The sequence below is a fragment of the Anser brachyrhynchus genome (genome assembly GCF_964034855.1).
Source record: "Anser brachyrhynchus genome assembly, chromosome: 1".
Classification (NCBI taxonomy): domain Eukaryota; kingdom Metazoa; phylum Chordata; class Aves; order Anseriformes; family Anatidae; genus Anser; species Anser brachyrhynchus.
The window spans coordinates 88133386-88158488 of record NC_137694.1 but is presented as its reverse complement, the minus strand read 5'-3'; the positions used below and the strand labels follow the sequence as shown (position 1 = coordinate 88158488).

The 25103-nt window shown below is 49.5% G+C and overlaps 1 protein-coding gene across 1 annotated transcript in view; it reads left to right on the top strand.

Moving 5' to 3' along the window:
* LOC308187925 (immunoglobulin superfamily member 2-like) overlaps positions 1-11508 on the top strand; it is an 84977-nt gene extending 73469 nt beyond the window's left edge. The window contains exons 16-18 of the mRNA XM_080576359.1: positions 6880-7008; positions 8357-8480; positions 8922-11508. The gene's annotated coding sequence lies outside the window, so the exon portion shown is untranslated. The remainder of the gene's footprint in view (positions 1-6879; positions 7009-8356; positions 8481-8921) is intronic.
* The last annotated feature ends 13595 nt before the right edge of the window (positions 11509-25103 follow it).

The window sequence follows — 25103 nt, the reverse complement described above, 5'->3', positions numbered from 1 at the left end:
GCTCTCACCTGCTGCCCTGTGCTGCTGTAAAACCTGAGCTGAAAAAGTAAAGCCTGGCCAGGACGATGCTAAATGAGCTGGAAATTGAGATCCTCATGTCTGTGTCTGGAGCACAGAGCTTCCTGGCACGAGGCTGCTCACGGTCAGACAGGTCCATTGAGGAGAGCCAGCTCTCGGATGTGAAACCCCTCCAGGGAACGGCGATGATCTAGCAAGTGGCCCTTACCTGCTGATCCATGCTGGACCTCTGCCCCTCACCACGCTGGATCCAGCTGAGCTGCTGGAAAGGAGGCAGAAGGCAACGCCGAGGGGCTGACAGCTCTGCCCTCAGCCACGGGGCATGAAGGGGCACGTGGGCCTCTGGGACCTGGTGGCAATCTAGCACCGGTGGCATCAAGCCACTCATCTGGGCAGGTCTGGCGGTGCCCCCTGTTAAGGTGAAGCCAGACACTGCTGTTTGGGGCCTTCCTCTCCCTTGCTTGTAACTCTGCCAGGCTCAGAGCGTTGCAGCTGAGTATTGCCATGCCAAACGTCTGCCCCAGGCTAGCTTTTTTTCTTGTTCTTTTAAACAGAAGCTTCAGCTAAAATGGTTCAGTCGTTCCTCAGAGTGAGGGAAAATATGTTAATAAAAAGTCTTGCTATGCTTGAGAAACACAAGCGTCTCCAGCCCCGGTGGGGAACTCTGCTGCCGGCCCTGCACCTACCTCCAACGCAGAGTCGTGAGGCGATGCCCAGCCAGCCGCCCCTGCTGCACACACTGCATGCCTCTCGTGTTTTGGGTACTGTGAGATGCTGGGCTTTCCTTTGGAGGAGTATGGGGATGTCTGAGCATATCAAGTGCAAGATAACAAAACTCATTACCTAGGCATTTTGTATAACGAAAACCAGCAGATCTGTCTCAGTCTCCCCTCTCTATCCATGCTCTATTTTACAGGCGTGCAGTGAAAATCGAATCATTAATATCTGATGTGAACCCAGACACTGTAAACATGAGCTCGAGAGAACAGCCCATGAAGAGATTATTGACCCTTTCTTCGAGGAGCCTGCTGGCCAGTGCACAGAAGATGAGGGAAACAGCCTTGCTTTCTGAATAGCAAGGTTAAAATGATGCTATACATGTGTTTATCAGTGAGGGCCATCCAGCCCAGGTACTAAATCAGGTAGGAAACCCGAAAAGAAGAGCATGCTAATGAACCAAAGTCTTCCTTCCCTCTTCAGTGTCAGTTCCTGTTCCTCTGGTCGGTCAGAGGAATTCTAGCTATTCGTTCCTGGCTGCCGGACCTTAGCTCCTGGGCTGTTGTCTTTTATTTGTTTTTGGTTGCCTGGCTCCTTGGAGTGACCTCTCTCTTCCTCTGTGTTTCAGTACTCTGCTGTACAGACAATGCTCTGCCCTCTGCCACCAAAAATGACAGCAGCACACCTCTGTATGTCTGTGGTAAGGCTGCTTACCAGCTCCTTTCTTGTCAGGTTGCCCCTCATCTTCACCTGTGTGCACTAATCCTCAGCTCTGCAGGCTTAACTGTTAATTTTTCACTAGCATGTGTCTTCTGTGCAGTCTAGATAGATGAGATCTACTGTCCTGCCTTTGTCTAGAAAAGTATTTCACCAAAGCAGTATTCGGTGCAGAACACAACGTAACTGCTCTAAAGCCCAGCTTCTCTGAATTTCATTTACCTTTGCCTTCCACGTAGGCCTTCCCTTAACACGAGGTGTGCAAGGCCTTTGTGCTTGCATGCTGCCTGCATGCATGTGTGCCTATCGCATGCTGTCCTTCTGTCATCTAGCGCTGTAGCTCCTTCTCCCCTGCTTGCTAGGTCCCTGATGAAGCCCTGCTGCCAGCCCCTTGTTTCTGTCTTGTTTTGTTCAGCTCTCTGAATGCTGACGTGGATCCTGCCTGCCCAGCCCCTCCGTGCACCTGAGCGTGGCAGCCCTTCAATCCCACCTGGGAGCTGGGAAGGTCCACTTCCAAGCCCTTGTTCCTGTCTCCCCCTCCTTTTGTGCACCCCATGTTCCCCCTCACTGAGAACTCAGCCTGGTATTTCCTTCCTTTGAGAAGTCATCTCTCAATTTTCTTTTTGATTAACAACAAAAAATATGCGTGCTTTGCAGTCTGCTGGAAAGGTGTGGGGTTTTCTCCCCGTTTAGCACTGAGATCACTTGCTTCTTTCTACACCCTGTTCTTCCAGACGTCTTTTCAGTGTTGTCACAGCTGTAGAGGCAGTGAGCTGGGATGGATTTGTCTTGCTCACTAGCATCAAAGGTGTGTATGACTCGCTTACTCATTATTCCCAGAGCGTATGTCCCAGAATTGCATTATCGCTCCCTTGCCACAGCTTTATGCTGTTCATTCCTATTGAACAACCAGTCTGAGAAGGATTTTGGAGGTTGTGACAGAGGCTCTGCTTTCCAGATACAGCACCCTCGGAGGTCTGCCTGGCATTCCTTATTCCAGGAACAACTTTTTGCAGTAAAATGGCGTTTGTTTAAACAGGCTTTGCTCGCTGAGCAGTAGTGTGCTTTGTGTGGTCGCCCTGTGCTCCTCATTATTCATCACTTTGAATCTTTTTGTCGTTTATGCACTGCACCAGCCCTGAGATTTGCATTTGCTTCTCTTGTGATGAAAATGCTGAAAAGTGTCAGGTCTCAAGCAGCTCCCTGAAGAACCCTGCTAGAAATACTGACGTTTGAAGATGATTCACCACTGGCAATTACTGGTTGAGAACTGTCAGCCAGTGCTTAATCTGGTTAACGTGTGGTTTATTGATATTATATAGTGCTAATTTTTTAATCAGCATGTTGTACGGTCTGGTGTCAAATGCCTTACAACAGTCCTCCCTGAAGCTGACTTAGAGTCAGCCTTAAAGTCAAGTTGTAGGTGTGACAACTGCCAAGTGGATGTGTCATCTCATCAGAGAGGGCCCACAAAACTAACAGAGCCACTTGTTAAATATATTCCTGTCCTCTGATATGCCATCATCATCTTAGACCCACTATGAAACTCTCAGGAACTTCATTCCCAGCTTGCTGGGCCTGTTGCTACCTCAGCATATGCTGGCCATGTCCCTTAGCACAGAAGAAGCTCCCTTGCATTTGGACTGATGCTTTCCTTCCTGCAGCTCTCCTCCACACGGTGTTAGGATGCGACTGTCTTCAGCCAGGGAGTGTACCTGATACTTGATCCTGGGCAGCCCCCACAGAGAACTGGACACATGGCAGATTGTCCTCAACATCCTCCATCTCCAAAGGCAGTTGAACGTGTAACCAGCTCCCTAATACCCCTACTCCTGCTGGTGCACGCAAGCATGAACCTGGGCTCTGGAGAGCACTCAGTGCTATCAGGAGGTGTTTGCTCATCCCCAGACCAAACCTCAGGCTGCAGCCTGGTGCACCCAACCAACCGTCTCAGCTCTGAGAAGATCAGCAACACCATGCGCTTCCCTGGCCCAGAATGGGGCTAGGTGAGAGCTTGCTTTGGGGGGCTCCTGGGGTGCAGATGGGCTCCTGGCTACTGGCTGTGGGACAGGTGATGCTCTGGGGTCTGTGCCCTCTTCTCTGCATCGCCATCAGCCTCACTGCAACTACACAACTTACTCAGCATAAGTCAGCTGGTAATCACACCCAGTGATAAATAGTAAGAGACAGGAGTTCGTCACAAACAAATGAGCCTCAACTAACCTCATTTCCTTTTTTTGACAGAATAACAAGCTTAGAGGATAAATTCTCCCCTGCCAGAATTTTTCTCCACTGCCAGCCACCTCAGCAATTAGCAAAGCCCCATCCTTCCTCATTGCTAACTTCCAGGCTGCTTGAGGCAGAGGTGGGTTCAGACCACCCTGCCCGAGTTTTGGATTCAGTCCCACAAGCTTTTTTCCCTGCGGCCTGGTGTAGACATTCCCTATCCTCCCACTGTATTCTCTGGAGATGCTCTAGATGCATCCGGATGCCTCTCCTGGCTGGTCAGCACCCCACTGGGCTCCCACACTATGCATCAGTCTCTCTTGTACCTGTTGCTGGGCTGGCTGGACAAACTTAACCCAAAGCGTGGAATCTCTTGGACGTCTTTCCAGGCACGGTAGGATAAGGTGTGGATGCTGAGCTGCGTGGCCATGCTTGGGAGGGGACTGGCTGACCCTCGCTTGGGGCAGGCTGCAGCAAAGGAGGAGGCCAGGCATGTGTGCCCCTTGTGTGGGTGGCAATGAGCTGCTGTCTTCCTTGTGGCACCTCAGTGATGCTTCTGCAAGGATGCTCCATCCACAGCTGTGGCCCCAGCTTTTGGCCACGTCTCCTTCCAAGGAAGCAGCCCAAAGTCCTTCCAACCCTCCCTAGGAGCAGTGTCCTCTGAGGGTCTCCCAAACAGCCAGGGCTGCCTGGGCAGGCTTAAGGCCAAAAAAGCTGGTGAGAATTGAGCCCAGCTCACTGATGGCACAACGAGCTCTGCACCCTCAGTCAGGGTGTTGTGCTTGATGTCCTCAGCTGCAGCCAGACCGAAGCAGAGCAGCAGCCAAGGTGGGTTTTGGCAGGGCAGGGGTAGGCAGTTTGCGCTACAGGTTCACGTTTCCATTCCTGGGAGCAGACTGAAGCAAGAACAAGCACAGGAAAGTCCCTTGTAGCCAGCTAAAACTGCAAAATGCTGCCTCAGCAGGGGAAGCTGCTTTTGTTCCAATGAGAAGCCTGGGAGAGCTCTGAGGCAGCACAGGGACAGGACAGCATGGAGCTTGTGTCCATCCAAAACCCTACAGCAGACCTGGCACCTGCCAAGCTATCAGGCCCAGCTGGTAAGTCAGCAGGAAGGAGGCTTTTTCTTCTGAAACCTTCCAGGGTATTGGAAGCAACTGCTCCTGGGGAGCCCGGCAGTTCTCGTAAGTAAATTAGTAAGAAACATTGTGCCTCAGGACCTTCATTACCCCCCAACCTAACAACACCCAACCCCTGAAGTCTCTTTACACAGTATGTTTGCTCAAACTGGAGCAGCTCCTTTTAGGTGAAAGCACCATATAAGAGGACATGTTTCAATAATTTTAAAGTGCTTTTCTTCACTTGGTGTTGCATAGTGTTCCCCCTGATCACAGCGGCGTGCAGCGTTAAATTGATCCCTTTCCCAATTTCTTCCAATTGGTTAAGGGCTCAGAGAGTGAAATCAACAGCACTCGAGACGGAGCAAAACTCTGCTGGCGTTAGGTTTTGTTACAAAGCCGGATTTGCCCAGGGCCTGTTCTGAGGCTTGGTTAGGGTGCGCAGCCTGGGCCTCAGTCCAAGTGGTGCTGGCAGGCCCCAAATCCTCCCTGCCCTACAAAGGCATGCATTTCTGAGGAATCACTTGCCACCTGAAGTAGTCCCTGCGTGCAAAGAAAATCGCTTGTCGTTTTGATGTAGCCTGACCGACTGCCTGCTTTGGGACTTGCACAGTCTGTCTGTCTTTTTTCCAGAAGTGCTGAACATGTATAATTCCCACTGACTCCTTTGTGGGCAAGCGGTGGCTTTGACAGGTTTGTTCTACAGTTTGGGGGATTTTTATCACATCTAATGACATCTGAAAAAAATGGCAGAATAAAATACAGTTCAGCCTTGCCCTTGCCTGCAGATTAGCATTTTCACCGCGATCCCAACGTGCTGGCTGAGCGGTGTCACAGTGTCTTTCCTGGCAAGAAACAACCGATTGAGTGCAGCTCTGATGCAGGACCGGATCAATCTGCCCCTGTAGTTTGTGGTCGCTCTGAAGTTTTGGACTTGTTCTGAATACAGAATTCAAAACAAAGCCTGAGAGACTGAAAACCTGCGCGGACTGAGAATAAGGCTTGCGTTGAGCCCTGCCAAGCGATAAGGCAGCTCCCCCTGGCTCTGAGAAGTGAACTTTCCTCACCCAGTGGTGGGCAGGTGTGACAGGAGGATGCTGCCTTGTGAAAAGGCTCAGTCCTGCAGGTCTGGGTTCAGGGAGGCTCTCACAAAGCACTGCATGGGCTTTATCCTGCAGTTTACCGGTGGGAGGGGAGGCAAATCAACAGCTTGCTCAAGAAAATGTTGCAGTTCAGCATGTTGGTTATCAAATGTGTAAGGAAAAGATGTCAGGTCCACTGCTTGGTTGTGGGTATCAGCACTTTGCCTATCTCAGCACAGATTCTGGTTCCACAGGCACAATCTGGTTTTCCTAAAGCTTCTTCCTGCTGTGTGTTTGCCTCGGGCTTAGATGGCTCACCAGGGCTTTGGATTGCAAAAATCAGATCGGATGCTCCTATCTTTGTTTTCAACAACAGGGACAAACTTTGCCCTTCGCAGTGCCTGCAGGGCAGCAAGTAATGAATGTTTATGGGAATATGGGTTAGCTCTGACACTAACCTGCCTGACCTTGCTGGGGAGAATCCCTTCTGCCCTTGCACGATAGGAGGGAGCCTCCATCTCTGCCGCTGTGAGTCACCTGTCTTCAAGGCCTTCCATGTAAGAGGGCATGGGGAGGTGGTGCAGGTGGGGGTGGCTCTTCCCTGCCTGCCTGCTCTCAGATGTGCTCCTTGTGTTGCTCAAATGAATGCTGCCCCTCTCCCAGCTCCTGCCATGCTGTCCCTTTTCCAGCAAAGACCCTCTTTTCACCCCTGCAAGCAGGGATCTCGAGGCTTCTGGGCACGGGCTCTTCTCCTTGGGTCTGAGGGACTGGTGACGGCCCAGCTTCTGCCTCTGTATTTACTGGGTGTGCCAAGAGCTGTTCCTGCAGGAGGAGCAGGAAAAGCCACAGGTGATGGGCATGGGAAGGATCAAAGCACTTGCTGGGAAAAGAGGAATCCAGGGGGTACTTCCTATTCATCTCTCAAGGCAGGGCTGCTAACCCAACACCTTTGCTATCTCTTTCTCTTCCATCTTCTGTGCTGATTGATACCTTTATGTTCACAGGAGGGGTCCTTCAAAGTATCTCCACATCTTCAGAGTCACTCGGGAGATTCCCACGGATGGAGAGGGGACTGCACCTGAAGCCTGGTTTCTTGTTCTGAGCTGCTCAAGGTCTCCCTGCTGGCAGAGAAGGTGGGGACTGACTTCACACCCTGCATGTGGTCAATTAAATCCCGGGATGCAGTGGGAAATGTAGGGTTCCCTTCACGTGCATTGCTTTCCCTGCCCACCTCCACAGGATAACATCACACTGCACCAGTAGCTCTGGCAAGATCCGTGACAGTGGGTAACAGAGCTGGTGACCTCTCCCATGAAGTCTCATCCACTGGGCTATCACAAACAAGTTAATCAGATAATCAGAGCTGACACATGAACAAAATACTACCCTCCAAAAATCCTTCTCTCGTCATCTTCCTGCATATCTCAGTGCTGCCCATGCACGGCAGCCTGTGTGGCTGAGTACACTTCTGGTGTGGTTTGTCCTCCTCTATTCTTCTTGTTTAGCCTTCCCTTATTGAATCTGATTGACTCTGAGGCCATTGATTATAAATAAGATCTTGGGGGCAGGTCTGATGGGTTTTGCTCGGTTTTTTTACACAGCAGACTTTGAGTTCTGGTTGGGAGCCACTGAGCACTGCTGTTATATTAAATGATGGTCAGTGATAGGAATGCAGTGGCCACTTAATACCCCAAATTACTCCTTGTAAGTGGGCAGTGTCTGGCTTTTGTCCAAATCTCCATGCTCTTGGCAGAATGATTCATTGCCTTGCTCTGGCAAATGTATTTTCATCTGTTAGTTTAAATCTGACTTCTAGTATTCTGTGTATTTCTTACAGCTGAGGAATTTCCTGCCCTTTATCTGCCTGTTTTCTTCCAATCTAGGCTAAAATCAATACACTTAAATAAATAAAACCACTGGGCTTGTGAGTACCTCCGCTGTGTCAGTGGCAGAAGTTAAGCTGAGTGACCAAAGATTAGTTAAGCCATTTTCTTCTCCTTTAAGTAAATTTACTGTTGTTGAGGCATGCCAGACTTGCCTGGGAGATGGCATTTCTCTGCTTGACCACGACAGGGACAGTTTGCCAGGCAGCAGATCTGAGGCAGTGGCAGCTGCCTCTGCGGAGCAGGGTCCCTGTGCCACCCCTAGCCCTTAGGGTTTGGTTTGGGCAAGGCTTTCTGGTGCAGATGCCTTCCCCTGCTTACATAATTGGGACCACTGCTCTGGGATGACTTTGGCAGTGGCACAGACAGGGCTGGAAGTGGTGTCTGAGAGATGGACAGCCTGAATCTTGTTAGAGTTCTCCCATTCCTCTGACCTCTACCTCCCCCAGCTCAAGGCATTTAGTAACCTACGTGAAATCACTCTCAGAGGAAGGAGTTGCTATAGTTTTTTCTGGGAGTAGAACAAACTGAGTTTCTGAATTCCGGTTACTTGGAAAAAGGGAAGACTTTTTGTGCCAACTTTCTCTTCCCTTAGCAGGATGCTGAAATTGAGCTGGTCGGCAGGACATCCCCATCATGGAGCTCAAGAGGATGGAGGCCATGAGGGCAGTCTCAGTCTTAAAGCACTTCTCAGGTGCTGCTTTTGCTTCTGCTCTTCCCTGGTAGGCATGCTGCTTGGGTCTGCTTCTTCTGAGAGGGTTATACAGTGCACGGCAGAGGCTGCTTCCCACGGCTGCCGTCTGTGCTGCAGTGCAGGAAGAGGGCAGGAGCATCCTCTGAGAGGATTTGTGCATAGCCCTTTCTTCTGGGGCTGGGAAAATGGTGAGGGTGGTGTGACCTTGAGGTCTTCTCCTGCCTCCCACGTGCCAGGAGTTACTCCCCCCACATTCATTTCGAGAAGGCAAGAAATGAGGGAGCTTAGTCTTGTGAGGGAAGAGCTGTTCCGTGACAACATATCCCCCTTTCCCTCCCTTGTTGCCCAGCCGGCTCTGGTTGCAATCCCTTCAGCGGGATCAAGTGGGATGTGTTACAAGCCAGTGGTTCAGTACCGTCAGGGGAATGAAAGCACAACGCCTTGCCTCTCTCCTTGCCAATAACTGCAGGGTCCCAGAGATGGAAGTGACACGGTGCAGGAGCAAGAAGGAAGCCACATGGCAGTTGTGGTCTTGTAGCTCCATGCCCAGAGGTGACCGTGATCTCCAGAGCTGCTGTCCCGCTGAGCTGGGGTGCCCTTAGCTGCCCAGGGTGGTGACAGCACCGTGTAGGCAGTCCTGTTGTTTTTGGCAGGCCTGTTCCGGGAGCTCCCCTGAAGATGAGTAAGGATATTGCGAGCTGTGCCCCGAGCTGGGGATGCAGCCGAGTGGAAAGGAAACCGGCTCTGTTTACACGCAGATACCTGTGCAGCCAGCAGCGTTAGCGAGAGAAAACAGAAAAGGACATGACAGTTACATAGGGTTTTCATTAAATATTAAATGGAGTGAAGTTTTTCTGGAGTGTGCCCAGGCTGCTGTCTGTCTGGCAGCAAGGAGAAGCCAAGTGAGTGAACCTGGGTCCAGAGGTGCAGCACTGCCTGCTCAGGAGCCGCGGCACCAGGGACCCTCCTGTATGACCTCCACGAGCTGTCCCATTGCTGCTTTGGCCAGAAGAGAAGAGTTAACCCTCATAAGCATCTCAGTGGGAGAGGGAGGAGGGAGAGAGCTGATTAATCCAACCAGAGCCTGGCTGGCCCCGATTGCAGGAAGCAGGCACCTCGCTGCTTGCTGCTCGTGCGCCCCTTTCTGCCAGCTTTAGCCCAGAGGACATCCTCCACCCACCTCTGGCCACGCAGATGCTGGCGGGATGGCAGGGTGAGGGCAGGAGCTGCTTCCTCCATAAGCTTAGCGAGGCAGTGAGAGGAATCTTCAAACGGGGCTGGAGTTAATAAGTTAAAATACAGAGCCTTAATCCCCCGCCGCTAAATCAGAATGTAATTCAGCTTATAACCGCGGCCCAATCCATGTGAATTACAATCACTTTAAATACAGCTGGGGCCAGCCTGGGTTTAACATCCTCCTGAGACATCCTGGAAGCAGAAAGTGGGGCAAGCAGTGCAGTGGGTGCCCCTGCCACCCCAGGGAGCCACGGCGCGGCAGGCAGGGGTCCCACTGCCTCTCCGGGACCCCTGGGGACAGGCACCCCTAGGTGAAAGCCTGGGTAAGGGCAGGAGGATGCGAGTGTGGCTCGGGTGCGAGCTTATCTGCCAGGGAAAGGGGGGTGGAGGCTGCTGGCAAACCCGCGGTGCTTTTATCTTTAATTTAGGATGTTTATCTCAAGAGATTCTTCGAGCTTTAAAACAAACGTAAGGAGATCTGTGTGTGTCTGGTGGCATCTGGCCTCTGAAAGCAGGCACGCACGGTCCTGGTGGCACGGCTGGTGATGAGGGCTCTGCCTCCTTCCTCCCCATTTAACCCATGTTGGGACGAACCTTGCTCTCCTTCTGCCTGCCCCAAGGAACCAGTAGAGCAAAGGGCTCTTCTCCCAGCTTCAACCAGCAGCGGGCATCTGCAAGCAGTCCCAGGGGTGCCCACGCAGATCTCTTACTGCAGCTAGCTGTCACTGTTACATTATTCAGTCCCAGCTTTTGCAGCTTTATTGCTCAGCCCCAGTGGGGAAGGAACAAATGCTCATTGTCTCCTCATGCCACCCCAGCCTGGGAAAGCGGAGGTTTGGGAGCCTGCATGGGAGTAGCTGAGGTCTTCTGCCACCACTGACCCACAAACCTTCCTGGGAAGCCTTGGGCAGCGTCAAATGCTCCACAGAAATTGAGGGTCTTGCTGGCCGCTTTTCCAGGCATTGAGCTGAAAAGTCCCTGTGGGAATGAAGCTTTACTTTTGTGGGCTGCTAGGCGTAGACAGAGTTCAAGGAGTCCGAGTTACTAGATTGGTGGGGAGAGGTCAGAAAATAAGATCCTATTCCCAGACCTGTGCCTATTCTTGGACATTGTTAGGAAGATGCTGACAGTTATTTCATGTCACTCTGTTTTTTGTGGTTTCCTTGAATTTCATCTTCCTATGGTGAATGGCTAGTGCTGTTGTGTTAATACCAAGCCAAAAAGAGAAATCAGTAATTTCTCAAAGCCTGGCATGCGAAGTGCCTGGTGTACTGGGCTGGACAGTTCGTGAGTTTTCTGTGGGCGTGATGGGGGAATGGAAGTGAGCTGGGTTCTCAGGTGCTTTCCCAAACCCCTGCTAGCCAGTTTTCTACATTTAAATGCAGTTTACTTTGCAGCACTGGTAGAGCTGAGAGGAGGACAGATGTAGGGAAATGCAGGTCTAAGACAAGCTGCCTCCCAGGCTCTGGGATTCTGGGCTCTGGGGCAGAAACACTAGCAAGATCAGCCCCAGCCCTGGGCTAGAAGAAGGTCATCTTCCCAGCTCCTCAGACAAGCTGTGTGTATGGTCCATGACCACGCTGCTCTTGGCTCCTTACAGGAGCATCTGATCAGCGGGTGGACCTCTCGCCAGGCAGCTGGGTTGGTGTGGCCCCACAGCTGTTCCTCTGACACCCTCCCTGTGTCCACCGAGACTTCCATGCGCATCACAGCTTTGTCCCCTCTCAGCGGCAGGACGGGCGTTCACCAGACCTAGACCTTCCCAGCTAAAGTCATCGAAATGTTTTGAATTTTTGTGTGGTTTACAAACACACTGTTTGTTTCCCCGGTGCTTGCAGAGTGCTGTGAGCAGTGCTCCTCCCTTTTGCTGGTCTGACTGCTCTCGTGTGCCATGCAAGAAAGGGTGTCAGAGGGAGGGAGATGCTCACCCGAGCAAGGCCAGGATGGTGCTGCCTTTTGTCACACCGCTTGTCACCAGGGCTGCCCACCCCTGAGCACCGTGTGCCTGCAAGGAAGGTCTCATCTCTCTAGGGGTGAGCTGCCAAACGTGCTTTGAAACAGGGGTGGTCCCAGGACATTGAGCTGTGTGATGAAGCCTTGCTGCTGCTTAAACTGGATGTGTTTCTTGGCTTTAGCCCGTGCCATTCCCATTTTTACACCAGCCCCGTGGGCAGGGCAGGGGGCAGGACACAGCCCCAGATGGCAGGCTGATCCGTGCAGCCATCTGCTGTCATCGTGCTGTGTGACAGCTGAGGGCAGGGGGATGCCACCTCCGTGCTGGTACAACTGGCTGCTGTGCCGGGGTCCACAGCAAGTAAATGGAGCATCCCCCACCTCGGACACAGAAAACTACCCCTACTGACAGTGGCCAAAGGGCAGGTATCTTGTTGGTTTGTTTTTTAATATATTGCTTTGCGCTATTGCTTGCTTTAAAGTCTCTCCTTGCATGTTTCCTCTCTGGATGAATGTTAAAGGATGGTCTCCACCACAAGCCCCACCAGCAGCAGGGCCCACAGGCAGGCACCAGGCAGGCTCGTGTTAGAGAGCTCCTGGTACGGCATCCCCACTGGAAAGTGGGAAATTATCCCATGTGCTGCAATGCACAAGTGGGTAATGACAAAATAAGGCTTTCAAGTGGTTCTCACGGAATTACAACATCTGTTCCATCCTTCGTGCAGGCTGCAATACAGGGAAGACTGAGGAATTTCATGGGAGATGCTGACCCCAGCTGTGGTTTCCTGTGTGCTGGCAGAGCCACAGAAGCCACCACAAATGCTCCAGGAGGTCATCCTATGAGAGCATTAGGTCAGAGACAGCAGGACCTCTGCTTGCTCATCCCCTCGCCCTCCAGCGGAGTGACTGGAGCAGAGGGCAATGCCAGGGCAGGCTGAACTCCTGCTCTTGCCTTCCCCACAGGTGACCTCAGGACCAGAGCACCAGCAATCCCACTGGTCCCTGCTGACACCAAGACATAGGTAGCTGGCTTAGCTCTCCTTGGCTCCGGACGTACCTCTCCGAGCTCTGTCACTGCTCAGCGCCGAGATGCCGTTTGAGAATAACAAATAATCAAAATGCTTTGTCAGCATGAAAGCCCATCACGCCAGCATTGGCTGTGTTTGAAATACAGAAGCAGGGCTGTTTTTGCTGAGGAACTCCCCCAGAGACAAGCAGCTCCTGCATTATTAACAGCGGTGCTGATGAATCCCTGGTAATGAGACGCGCTCACTCAGCCAGCCAGCGAAGTGGCCGTGGCCCTGCCTCTCGCAGCCCACGTTGCAGTGCTATGTTTGAGAGCAAGAGATGACTGCTCTGGGGAGCAATTGGCAATGCTTTGCTGTAAGATTTGGCTACTTTCCCTAAAATTTGCTAATGTCCTGCCAGGCTTGAGCTAGGTAGGCATGGAAATCCCGCTTTTGTTCTCTGATGGATGTGAAAAGGGAAATACGAGGCTGCTTTCCCAATGACACAGACTTGTGATTAAAGAAAAAGACCTGTTCCTTGGCTCGTGCTCTGCTCTGCTCCAGAGAGCAATGTGGGCTGTGCCCTCTAGTCTGCTTCGTAATGGCTCAACAGATTTTGCTGTTAGGAAAATCTTTGTCCAATTTCTTTAACTCAATTTCATCTCGCTCCATTTATCAATTCTCCTTTTGGTTTCTGGATGCAATTACTTTCCCACTGTGGCCATTATACCTCCTAGGATACTTGTAGAATAGGATCTTATGTACCCTCAGCTGACATTGGGCCAGGAAAGACATCTCAAACTCTTTCAGTTTTTGCTAAGTCAAACCTCCTCTGAGCTTTCCCAGCAGGATAATACTTTTCCGACAATATAGTGCAAGGGATTAGCAGCATATGTGGTTGCAGAAAGACTGGTCTTCCTCCAGTGCATAATATCATGCCTCTGTAGTGCGACACGTCATTGCTTGTTGTGCTAATGCATTTTCAAGCAGTGTAATTCCCCCAGCAGTTCTGCAGAGCTACTTTGTGCTGCAGGCGCCCTGGTGCTTTGCAGATGTCACATATGATGTCAGACTTCTGATGTCATTGCTGCATGCAGAATGACTCTGTTAACCTCAGACATGTTCATGCTACAGATTTTCATCTGTTGTGGAGTTTCCCTGGTATGAACAGCATCGATCTCAAGTACACCTCTGTGCAAGCAGAGGAAAAAGCAGATGTTGCAAGAGCTAAGAGGGCTGGTTAACATGATATAGGAATAACTGGAGTAATTTTTTTCTTTTAAAGCAGAACTTCTTGTGGATCTTGTGAGTAATCTGTGTAGTGAATGTGTAGTCAGGACAAAGAAGAGAGAGGGCACAAAAGCTCCCGATAAGGAACTTGCTCCCTGAAAATGGCTGACAGAGTGAAAAGGCTGAAGTTACCTCTCCTGTACTTTCAGTTTTTAGGTGTGTGACAGGCAATTCAGGAACAAGGGATTCCAAGATGCCTTTGGGCTCTGATTTTGGCAGTAGAGTTCTACAGATGTCCCTCCGAGCTCACATAAAAGACCAAGAAACCCTGACAAGACATTGGAGCAGATCTTGGAGATGCCTACAGCACTGGGAAAACCAGTGGCACTTAGGACTGAAACAGTGAGAGGCGAGAGGGTTTGCTTTGGCATCAAGGAAGGCAGAGCTGAATCTTCAGAAGGGGTCGCAGAAAAAGCAATGCACCAAGCGGGCCACAGCGAAAGTCTTATCTGCGTGCAAAGTGGTGCAGCCTCAGGTAAAATATTACTAGTGTAGGGCTTGAATAGGTCAGAAGTGTAATAACTTAATGCAAGGACTGAGTCACTCTTGCTCAGACTGCAAGAACAGCACGAAGCTCTGCCTGCTCCCACCATACCAAGAACCTGCTGCCTGTGCACATCCCCAGAGCCCCCCAGGTCAGGCAGAGACAGCATCCTTGCTGTGCTGGGGGCACAGGGACCAGCCTGTGATGCACTGAGAAGGAGCTGGGAGCTTTCTGAGCTAGCACGGGAAGGGTGGGAGAGCGCTCCCTCTCCAGCACAGACCACCTCTCCTGATTGCTTGCAGGCTTCATGCCTGCAGTGCCAATCAAGGCTACAAGTTGAAAATCCTCTGCGGAACAGAAATATCCTTGCTAATTGGTGGCAGCAGGTTACACTATCTAAATTTTGCAAAACCTGCCGCTTACGCATTAATCATCCTGAAAGAGGGATAGGTTAAAGCAGGATGAGACCTGCCACTGATCCCCCTAGCACCTCACCAGACGCCTCCTCCAGCACCCTGGCTCTCTAGTCGCTGTTCCCCTCGTGCTGTGGTCATCTTGCCAGTTTTTTGTCCGTGTGACACGGCTTCCCAAAAAGCCCCACTAAACTCCTCCTAAAAGGAGAGTTTCACCGTGGGCACAGGGCAGGAGGAGATCTGCCATCTCTTCCCAGCTCAGCTGCTGACCACCTGGGGCACGGCCTTCCCCTCCAACATGCAGTTTTGTTCAGCTGCACCTCCTGCAGAACTCCCCCAGAGCTGGGCCGCGGCCTGCTCCCTCCGTCGTCTCCCCTTGCGTTGGCCATGTCCCCGCCGCGGCCGAGGACGGCCGGCCCGCCGAAGTGAGCCTCGGAGTGACGGCACCGGGCCCCTGTTTTCAATTAACGTTACTATTTCTGAAGGGAATATCTGCGGCGCAGGGAGGTAACCCATGGCAACCATCTGCTAAACCGCAATTCACGCTGCCTGGGCTTATCGGGGAGGTGGGGCGCGGGCGAGATGGGGGCTGGGGGCGACGCGGGGGGGAACCTCCCAAATCTTGGCAAAACGGCCTCCTGTCCTTGTCCCCCTCCAGCACGGTGCTCGCTCTCCCCTCCGATCCCACGCCACTGGATAATTTATGGGCGAGCAGCTCACCGTCGTCGCTTTGTTTGCAGCTTGCCTCTAAATATAGCCCTGCTCCGGGGGATGCAGGCGAGCGCCCGCCCGACTGTCTGCCCGCAGCTCCGGCTGGCCAGAGAGGGGTCTGTCCTGTGTGGAGAGGGGCTGGCGGACAGAAGAGGCCACAAGGGGTTTCACATGCTAAAAAGAAGTGCCCTCGTCCTTAGCCCTGGCTGCAGATGCCCTTGGGCCGGGTGTCGCCGGCTGTGACTTTGGCCGGGGCTAACACATCACACGTGGAGCCCAACTTGGGCGCTGAAGTGCTGACGGGGCAGTATAATAAGTAGCGAGCAGAAATAAGAAGCTACTTATGTTTTAAACATAACATTAATTAATAAAGAAAAGGGTACGATGTAGATACTAAAAGCCCTCATACACCGAGGAGAAAAAAATCTCTTTCTCTTATAATTTAGAAACTGCCAGAACGTGGTTCCCTGGCCCTGAATGACAGCATCCCTATGTCGGATTTGGGGAGAAGACTGCTCTGCAGTCATGCAGAGACCAGCCCTGCTCCACTGCAGGAGGAGAGCTCTCAGAAAATAGATAGCGTAAGGATAAAAGGAAAAGGTCATTTTCAGACCACACCACTCCATCACATCAACGTTAATTCATGTTAGTCTGTTACTTTGGATGTAACTGAATGCCATGAAAAATGACTGAGATTCCCCGGCCCAACCTGGCAGTGCACTTCAGCAAAGCTATCTAATAGGTTTATTATAGTTTATTGAGCAGCCGTTAGCAAGGAGTAGATCAGAACAACTGCCCAGATGCTAAATGGCCTTAGGAGTGATGGCATTTTTGGAAGAATTATTGTGGCAGGGTGGGTAACTCGGTGTCTAGGGCCCCATGCTACCTCCATCCCTGTCAGAAGAAATAATGGCCAAATTTCCTTCTGAGCCTCATGGCCCATTGGACTAATGCATAGGGGCCAGTCTGTACGGCACGTAGAGTACCTTCAGCTCCCCCCGTGTGGACGATCCCTTGCAGTTACTTTTTATGAGCAAGGCATTCTGAGCACCAGAAGTCATGCTCCCGCCTCTCCTGCTGCACCCCAAAGGAAATTCCCTTCTCCCCATGTAGCAAGGAACGCTCCCGGGCACCAGCCCTTGCAGGGATATGCAAAGTTGTGTCCTGGCTGTCAGGAATGCCATAATTAGCACTAGTGGGGAGAGACTTGGAAAACATTTTGCTTTCCCTGAAGAATGACCTCTGTTCCCTGCAACAGAAAAAGTGACTTGCAAATCTGTTTTGCAGAGCGACCACACTTTATTACCAGGCAGAGTTAATAGCAAGGTTATTTTACTATTAAAGAAAAAAAAAAAAAAGTTAAACATCAGATTGCAATGTTTGGAAACAAGGTTAAGGAGCGAGAAGACAGCAGAAGGCTCCATCAACATCTGCCTGCAAGCTTAACTCCATCCTGCCCGCCAGATCCAGCTTTCATCTATTCAGCACACAAACTGGGGGTGGATTCTAGCAAACCCTCTCCCTGAGAGAGCGAGTTTTCAAGTACCTACCCCTCCTTTCCTTACAGTCCATTATTTATGTTCCTATCTTTTCAGGAGAGCTGTAGAGTGAAGGGTATCGCTGGGGATTTCACAGGTACTCATTTATTTTATGCTAATTTAGGGGCTCTCCTTACAGAGTTGTGTTGCTTTCAGCCACCCAGTATTTGTGAGACTACTTGTGGAGTACTTTCAAGCTTACTTGAAAATAGACAGCTCTGATGAGAAAGGGGACTGTGCACTGCTGTTCTCCAGCCTTTGCTTCCATCCTTCTTCAAAGTCAGTCAGGTGAATGGCACTTAGAAGCTTCCATTGCATCATTTTCCACATTACTCAGTGAGTTCTTCAGCATCCTACAGCCGTCTTTCTGTTGGATTTGCTATTCCTCAGCAGAATTACTTGCAATGTGCTCTCTTACCTGATTTCATGCATAAGGACCCCATACTTTTTTCTTGTTACAGCCCCACCTCCCACCCCCCATAATTTATGCACTGCTTCTGACACCCACAACTCAAGTTACCCTACAGAGCTCCCACAGAGACTGCACAGGACATACTAATGATGCCTCTGGCTGACTCAGACCCTGGCACAGGACCATCTCCCCCTCTTGTAAGGTTATAAGAAACAGAGATTTCCCTCACCTTCCAGTGAAGAACTAGACTTCAGTACCAGCCTGGAGTGAGCTTTAAACTCACGGTCCCCTTCTGCAGCTGCCTCCGCAGAAGCTCTCTCTAGCGTTGTCCCACCTTTCCCTCCCCTCTCAGGTCCCATTTGTCTCCCAGCCTTTTTACAATTCACAGCCCACACACCACAGCTCCCAGACACCCCACATTATATCTGATATATCAATCAGACTTGTGCAATTGGGAGATTGCTCCCTGCCTCTCCCAGTAGCAAGGATGCAGTGTGCATGTGCTATGCAGGAGGCTCCCCCTCTGCCTCAAAAAATTTCCACTTGAAATACTCCAAGATATGCACTAGGACAAACTCAGAGGATGGTAGCAGCATATACAGAGCTGTATAAAAATCCCAGGTAATGAACTGGCAGCACAAACTCAAATGAGATTTGTGCTCAGCGATGTTTCTAGGGAGCGCTGCTTCTGCTCTTTGCGGAACCAGGGGTGCCAGTGAGGGGTGTGACTGAAGTAGGAATCGTTGTTTGGTGGGCTCAGTCTTTGAGAGTTATTTTGGGGAAGAGAATAAATCAAATATGACCATACTCTTTCCTTATATAATAATTAATGTCACTTGAGTGATCTGTTGATAGCACAGGGCCTGATGACTTCTGGTGCAACTCTGTGGTAATGATTAAATTCAAGGCCTTCCAGCCCTCATGTTTGCAGCAAATGGCCTCTTTTCCCTCATTCCAATCCTTTTTTTTTTTTTTCTCTTTTTTTTTTCTCCTCTTGGTAAGCAGAGGAATCCCCTTTTCACCCTGTTTTAATTACAGGAGCCACGTGACCCTTCCTGGAGCAGCCGCCATACAACCGAAATACATACACCAGGCCACTGGGCTCACAGAAAATATGTAAGTAGGTTACACGGGGGCGGGGGAGACCATTAAACACAGCAGGACCCACTTAACTGAGTACCTATTAGAGGAGCAGAAAGTGGTGGAGGATGAATGATGGGGCGGCTCTCCTCCCTCCAGCAAGCCCCAGCGAGACTCAAGGTGGGTGGAGAGGGAGGCTGGCAGAGGAGCAGAGGGGTTTGATGTGTGCTGAGGCTGGTGCTGCTAATGATTGCTTCCCAAATAAATAAATCAGAGAGCTCAAATATGCCCCTGCAGCTATTGCTCTGGGCTGGTAACTGGAAGGCTCATGCAGCTATTGTGTTCTCCGCTGCTGGTGGAAAGCCTTCGTTCTGCTCTGGGAGAGCGTGGAGCAGCTTGACCCCAGCCCCGTCCCTTCTGCTTGCAGTGGGATGCCAAGCCTGGATGGCTCCCCTAGCCCTCAAAATGGTGGGGGAGGACACTGGTCCACACGCTGCTCCTGCAGGAGTGTCCCCAGAGCAGGGGACAGCAGCAGCAAGGTAGGAACAACGTGTGGGTTTGGGATCTACTCTCCTTTGTGAAGGCTCTTAGGGAGTGCAGGCAGATTGAGTCTTTCCTCTCAAAATACATTTAAATTCTAAGTTATTAAGGGTGGTGTTCTGACATGGCCCTAGATAAGTTAAGGACTTCCTTATCTTTTGGAGAGAAGTCCCTCTAGCCATCTGGAGAGCACCTCTGGCATTTGATTAGCCAGGGAATCATTTCTTGCCTCAACCAGGGGTAAAACTGCACTTGGTTATGTTACAGTATGAGGGCTTTTCACCAACCACTGTATTTATATAATCTTTCTGCTGACAAATACACCCAAATCAAACATCTAAATAGGATTAAAGTAGGCAGCTTATTACTGGCACTTGAGGAGGAGCAGGAATTATGGTAATCAGCCATAACAGTGAAGTTGGGGTGTATGACCCCTACAACTTATCCTTGAAAAATACTATACAAATAGCTTCTGAATCAGTAAAGAGTAATTTCATATTCACTGAATAATAGAGAAAAGCGCAAACGAAAATAGCCAGATCTGAATATCAATGTATTTTGGGTTCTTTCTTGGTGAGAGGAAGACGAGCATAATCACAAGTGAAATAAGTGCCAGGCCATATTTAACCCTCTCAGCAGTCCATCAAGTAGAAACATAAATTGGTCAAGTTTTCCAAAAATAGAAAATTGTCTTGCCACAGTAAACAATGCCTGCTGTTCAGTTTGGGGTCCACCTCCGCTTTTGCAAGAGAAATATTCAGTGATGTTTCTTGCCCTATGACGGGATTTAGCTGCAAATCCCAGTTAGCACTCTGCAAAAACTGCCTACACTGCTCCTGATTTCCAGGAAGGAAAGTCGGACGATGCACACCCCACACCTGGGTTGTGTCTGAATGTGATGATCCTGTACAGTTTTGTTCTGGGGAATGCAGTGCACAACGGCATGGTAACAGGCATAATTTTTCCTCTCCAGGTGGCTAATTTAAATTAATCCTATGGAGTTAGTGACTAAAAACAGTCCTTACCTCCTGGTGGCTACCAGCAGCCTGTTTGAAAAGGGTTGATGAGTCCCAGTGGTGTTCTTGATGGGCAGTGTCTCCATCTTTTAAAATCATCCTTACAGACAGGTGATTACTTCCCTTATTGGCACTTTCACCTATGGAAATGAGAACTGAATGGGCTGGTTGATCATTTTGCACAGTAATTTATGCTTGTAGTCCAATATAGCTCATATTGAGGATCTATTCCCCTTTTATAATTGGGGCAAATTTCACCTCTAGAAGCTCTCCTTCCAAGAGAGGATGAATTACCTAAGCCGTCACCTGTCTGGCACCATTCAGCTGCTATTTATTTCTGACATGTTCATGTCAGTAGAAGGCTTTCCAACCTCACAGAGATACTGGGAGATTTCATTTATACAATACTGTGAGATTGTCTGATCAAAGGCATACAAGTGGAAATCATTACCGTTATTTTCAGGCGTGTCTTTAATCATAGATTCTCCCTATTCATCGCAATCATTGCAATTGTAACTTGGAAGTAGGTTCCCTCACCACCTGGCCACTTGGTGCTCTTCTAATCTCTGACTCTTGCCTATACAGTGAGATTCCTCCTGCATCCCTCTTCCACCTCTCCGCAATGCAAACACGTTCACTAAAATTTGCTACGATAGCTTCACCTTACATGGATTTGTTTCTGCAAACCAACATGATATTGAACTTTCTGCATCCTGAATCTCTCCCGCTAGGAAACGAGAATAATACGTGGTGCTGTCTGTGCAGGGACCATTCACGGTGCTTGACAACCTTGCTGAAATGACTGAATTACATTCCTATCAGCAAAAAATCTGAAATGAGTTACAGCTATTTACGAAAAGAAAGGGAGGAATTTGCACATCTTACTACAGAAAGGAATAAGCTTATTAATGCCCCGTCTTTTTGACAATTTACATTTATTTTGTCTAATCACGCACAGAACCCCAGTGCTGTGGAAGCCTCAGGCCAGAAAAATTGAGGTGTCCGTTTTCTGTTTGTTTCTGTGGGACTTGGGCTCCTACCATTGTAATAGAGCTGGTCTGTAGCATCTCCCCAAACCAGTGCACGTGAACTTTTTTCCTCCTGTCTTTTACCTGTAAAGACTTTGGGAAGTGTGGTGGGGGAGAGTGGTGGAAAGAAGGGTGGAACACCTCCAGAAAGGCCTACGTGATGGAGGACATCTCATCTACTCTGTAAGGTTTCTTCTGAGGGTCCTAGATCCACTAGGGCCAAGGAAGTTCATCTTCTGCACTCCTGGGTTGTGTTTCAGAGGCTGGGTCTTTCATTGCCAAAAGGTTAAAAGCTGGATGGGGTGGTTTTGGTCAGTAACTCAGGTCAATCCAACTTGAAGATGGCAGTGGAAATCTGGTTTGGTTTTGACCATAGTGATCTGGGGTGCTGGAAACCATGAGAGTGCCAAAAAACTTTGGTATTAGAGACTGCCTCCAGTGACAGAAAACCTCATGCAGGCATTGACTCTGTTTCCATGTGTTTGTCCCTTTTCTTAAGCATCCTGTGTAGCAGCTGTTGCTACTTTTATAAAAGCTGAGGTGTTTCTCAAGTCCCATGCCAGGGAATAAACATCTTGGAAGGACAGGAATGAGATGTGGAGCCTTCCCATCCTTAAATCACAAATTCTAGTCTGGACCCAGGTCATCTGAAAGTTGTCATCACCTAGAATTTCAATCTGCTTATATTTGCCCTGCATGATTAAATATTCATGCCAGGATATTCTGCCATGCATGATGAGAATATGCAATGTAACCTCACTGGAAGGACTGTGCTGCAGATGTACCAATGTGCTGCCGCTTGCTGAAATGAATTCTGCTTTTGTCAGTTCTCTAGCTTTCCCTTGATGGACTTCAGTCTTGTCTCAGATCATCCCATTCCAGAGACTGATTTTTTTCTTTTTTTTACATATACAAACACAGAAAACCATCCTCATCTTGCCCAATGAGGCCAAGGGCACAACAGACCATGGTAAATAGCCTCCTCACTCCTAGAGATGTGTGATCTATCTGAGCACCAAGAGACTGCTGGGCAGCAAACCCTTTGCTACAGATGAAGTAGAGCAACAACTAGCTGATGGCTAATTTCCTTGGGGCTGGCATCCTGGTGCTTTGAACAGCCTGAACTTCACTTAAAAAAAAATTATAGTGATTAAGTAAACACAGCTATAATGGAAATCTTTACTCTGCATATTACAAACCAAAATGGCCATGAAGGGAGCAATTATGAAATCTCAGGACTGTGGTGAAGGGAGGAATCATTTGAGCTGTGCTGTTGTTTGTTTTTGTTCATCATTTATTTCCCCTGGGAAACTTGACTCTGAAGCAGTCTCTGCTGCGTTGAAAGATTCTTTACATTTTCGTTAACCCAGTTTTCCATTCAGTCTTGAGCAAGATGGGAGGAAAGATACGGGTTTTACATGAAGTCACAAGGCATGATAGACTACCTTGGGGAAGGATTCCTAGATCCAGTTTCCAATTCCCATTACAAGCCCACAACATGTGTTGTGCATCGATCGCGCTCTCTCTCTGTTAGTCTTCAGCGACATGACTGATTTTACAAAGATTTGAGAGAGTGGTAAGGATAATGCAGCAGTGGCAATGTTTAAGCCACACTACTGGGAACTGTAATGATGGTTCAGAGACAGTGGACTTCTTGCCTTTCTGGAGATATATGATTGTTCCTAGTGGGTCTTTGGGACTTGCTCGATTCAGGCAAATGATAGTGTAAAGCAGCACCAGGCTTTCAGCTTCAGATGATTTTTGCTGATGTTTGTTCAGGACCAGAGGGAAATTAGCTGGTAGACTGGCTCTTAGTAGAAAATTGACTGAGAAATGGAGAACACAGCAGAGAAGCAGTTGGTGAATGATGGGATGAATGGTAATTCCCAGGTAGTCATAACAAAAAGATTGATGCGGTCCAAAAACCTAATATACTTCCTAAATGTATATAATAATGCAAGTTCAGGAGCTACTTTGAGGGCAGGAGCCAACTTGGAGGCCTTTTCCTTGACTGAACAGGCTTAACCAAAGAAAGAGGATCTAGCATTTCCTTGTGAGCCCTGCTAAAGCTACAGAGCTTGGTGCTAGAACCAAGTGGTGTGCAGATGTGATAGCAAAGCAAAGCAACAGGCCAACAAGTCGTGATTGTTCAAGACCTTCAGATGAGGACAAACATTTCTGTTAGAGGCTTAGTGTGCTCCATGAGTGGAGAGCAACCCAGAGAGACGTGAAAGAAGGGAACAGAAATGTTAGCAGTTCTTATTACATGGCTATGAATTAGGTAAGGAGGAAAACTGCCCTGTTAAACACCAAAATGTTCCCCCAGCTCCATGGTGAGCCAGGCCCAGAGGGATGCTGTGTGAAAGAGGGCAGATTTTCTCCTTCCCAGGTGGAACACAGTTCAGGTACAAGGTGTCAGAGCTGAGCTACTGGCTGCCAAGGTGGTCTGAAACAGTGTCAGAGCAGGCAGTGTATGGGGAAGAAGGGACCTAATTTGGAGGAAAAGGGACTGAGGGCTGAAGGAAGGGACTGAGTTTGGAGGGATAGGAATAACTATGGCAGGGATTTGACAGTGGGCTGTTGCTATTGCTGGGGCAAACCAAACCAACGCAGGGGACCCTCAGCACATCCACACAAAAGGAACTGTTATTCCTCCTTTTCCAGTGTGATTATCAAACACATACCCGCAGGTTGGTCTGAAACCACCTTCCTTGTTCATCCTCACTTCTTCCAGAAGCCAATTAAGTCCTTCCCGAAGAGATACTCCATGAAACAGAGGCTTTTCTGAGACTCGTAATGGTTGTCACCCCAGCACTAATCGTAATGAATCACGCTCGGGCTCCTGTTGTGCTCATATTTTCAAAGAGATGTTGGTTCTTGATCCGTTCATTAATATTAATTAGCAAGGAGTCACGTTTCATTTCCCACTTATGTGTCCAAGCTGCATCATCCTTCTGCACCCTGTACTAAAGGACCAGATGCCATTTATGGCTGGCACAAAATAATTAGCTAATAGTTAAAGAATACGTATCTCAAGTTAGTTAAATATTTATGCCAGACTTTTTCCATTTTGGCTTCCAGCCCTCATCTGGGGGTTGCAATGCAATTTAGGGAGGATATGAAAAAGTTTTCACAGTTGTATGCAGCAAGCTTTAATTATACATTCTCCATATGGATGCAAATGTTTGATGTTATACAGATGTTGGCAACGAATTGACCACCAGGTACCAGGGTAGAAATAGCAGACTTCAGCAAGCATATCAAAATCTAATTCCCTTGTTGTCACTGGATGCTGCATAATGCATCAGTCACTCTTTTGCTTCTGATCCAGCCTCTTTTGCTCAGTCAGAGATCTCTGCTGCAAAATATTTTTAGGCAAATGAATAAAAAAAAAAGTGGCCAGGGCTGGAGAGAGGGCATGTGTGGCTTGGATGTAACTCGAAGTCACATCCTGCATCTTCCCTAGAGCTGAGTTCTAGCAGTGAGAGAGGTGTCTGCCTTTGAGTCCTCAGATTTTGCCTGTAACAGCCACACAGGGTGCCCTAGATCATTTGCTTCACCTCCTGGGAGCCCTCTCATGCAGCCCTGCACTGTACCATGCAGGATGTAGGGCTGTGAGCCTCCAGCACCCAGTACCGTGAAGATGCTACCAGGAGGAGCAAGGACATCCAGTGCTCCTCTGAGCTGCACAGGAGCTGGGGCTCCCTGCGCTGCGCCAAGCAGAGGAGAGTATTTCCCCTCCTGATGCTCAGCATCACATGGAGATGTGCCTGTGTGCGCAGCTCCCGGCGCGCATCCTGCCCAAGGGGCGCAGAAGGAAGCTGGGGGCAGGGGCGGTGGAGGGCTGTCAGCTGGATTTCTGCTCGAGGATACGCACAGAATGTCTGCTCTACTTAATACCTTATAGGTGAACAGTAATCCTTTAAGGGGTCCTGCTAAAGGC